Source organism: Penaeus monodon, chromosome 17 (assembly GCF_015228065.2).
Source record: "Penaeus monodon isolate SGIC_2016 chromosome 17, NSTDA_Pmon_1, whole genome shotgun sequence".
Taxonomy (NCBI): Eukaryota; Metazoa; Arthropoda; class Malacostraca; order Decapoda; family Penaeidae; genus Penaeus; species Penaeus monodon.
In genome coordinates this window covers 5,199,413-5,201,912 of record NC_051402.1, presented here as the reverse complement: position 1 = coordinate 5,201,912, position 2,500 = coordinate 5,199,413, and positions in this window count along the sequence as shown.

Here is a 2,500-nt window from a genome sequence, read left to right as displayed (position 1 = left end):
TAATATAATCCATACGATTATAATACATAATTTACCGGAATAATTTCTTCGTCGGCTAGGCAGGAAAAGCAATAGACTAGTAAAGATTTCCAAGTAAACAAAAGAAAAGAAATATCTGCTCGAGGGCGTGTGGTTGAGACGCGGGAAACGAACTTAGTACATGTTAGAGAAAGCTAAATCTATCAGAGCGGCTATTTGAACGCAACTTTCTTAATGGTTGCAGTTGGATTAGGCTAAAGAGAAAAGTTCGATATTTAAAAAAAAAATCATTTGTAGTTGCGTAGGCGTAACAATACCTTTTACCAGTGCCAAGTTTATTAGTGCGTAGAGATATTCTGAATTTAACAGTTTTGAATTCTGTAATGATTATGGTGGGAGGAGAAGGAGGAGGAGGAGGAGGAGGACGCTGATATGAGTTCATCCTCAGTTTACGCACTTGTCGAGAAATGGTTTTAATCGACACCCACATAACCTTACACATAATTACATTTTAACAAAGACGTTCTAGGCCTCTCGTGGCGTCTACAGCCCAAACCCACTTGTAAAGAGCACGCCACAACATTCGTCGGCGCCTCTAGCCTACATACACACCGCTTCGTTAGTATTTGTTTTGTAACGATTTACAGGAAAATATGAGTATATGGTGGTCTTCTATTTTTCAGTTACTACTATTTATTTTATTTTATTTTATTTTTTTATTTATCTATTTTTTTAATGATTATTTCACCACTATCATGCGTGCTCGGTTCAACTGTATTACACTCTAGCTCTGAAACGCTGAAACAAATTAGTATAATAAGAAAATGATCAAAGAGTACTGGGCAATAAAAGAAGAAAAAGAAAAAAAGGAAACCCTCGCTATAGAGCATATAATCGTCAGTTTTTAGTTTTCAGATTTCGAATTAATGGTAAAAATGACCATAAAAGATATAATAGTAAAAGTATTAACAAAAAAAGATAATAATAATATTAATAATATTAATAATAACAATAGTAATAATGACATTAACAATGATATTAATAATAATGATAATAGAAATAATAATAATGATAATTATAATAATTAATGTTACTGATAATAATAATGCTAATGATGATAAATATTATGATGATATTAATAAAAAAATGATAATAGTAATAGTAATGATAATAATTATAATAATAACAATAATAATGACAATCATAATAATCGTAATAACAATAAAAAAATAATAATATATTAATAATATAATAATAATAATGAAAATAGTAATAGTAATAATAATAATAATAATGATAATAATAATAATAATAATAATAATGATAATGATAATGATGATGATAATGATAATGATAATGATAATGATAATGATAATAATAATAATAATGATAATAATAATGAAAATAATGATATTACCCTCCTCTCGCAGTGTGTTGAGGTTAAACGCCATGTGATGGTCAAATGGGAGGTTTTGCAATGGAACCAGAGGGTATCAATTGGGAGGATTTGCAATGGAACCAGAGGGTACTCATTCCAGTAAACCTTGCAATTCTGGAAGATCCTCCAACAAGAAACAGTGTAACACGGGTTATCTCCTTCGCTGCGATGCTTTCATGCATTGCAGGTTAGGGAGTTGGTAGCAGGCGCCATCGATCCTCCCGGAGAAGCATGTTGTTCACATTACTGGTATCAGCTCGTGAGCCATCGGGGCTGACAGGCACTTTACGCTAATTCGATTGCTGCTCAATAACATGCTGTAGTAACCCAGTTAAGATGTTTATTTCATTGCGAACGGCTATCAGTCGCAAAACAGATTTTGACGTAGTACATTGGTAAGAGTGTACACGGCAATACGAGACATGAAACCAAATGAGTGCTACAGTCTCAGTGCCATTATATACTCATCAGCTGTAGGTAATTCTACTACTAAAGCATAGAGTTTGCTTGAAACGGCTAGGCTACCTTCTAGAGGTGTATATTCATTGCTGCAACCTGACTAGTGAAAGATGTAACCATACTCGCTGACGACGCTGCTGCCAAGTCCTCTTCCCTCTGAGAAACGACCACCTCCATTCTCAATGACTCATTTACTTTCACGTGAATGGGTCCATCTGAAGTTAAATCTCAGGCAGTCAATTGAGGTTGGTACCACCTCTACCACCCTCCCTAGTATTGCCCCAATCATGGCACAGACAAGGTAGGTTTTCCCTATTCCACCCTTGTAGCCCAGTGAACATCCTCCTGATGTTTGCAGGGTGGAGGGTGAATTGACACTGCTAGCATCACCCCCCCCCCCTCCCTCTCAACTGATACAGTGCCGGCAGTACTCTCAGGAATGAAGACTAGCAGGAACTACCTTCCTCCCCCACAACCCCTTATCAACCTACGGGAAAGGGAATATGGTGTAGGAGTTGGTACAGAGTCAAGTTCTTCTACTGCTCCGAGATCATGTACCGTTTGGTCTGCATTGCAAAGTGTCCAGTTGGCATGAGTGGACATAAGGAGTCACTGGTAGGGAAA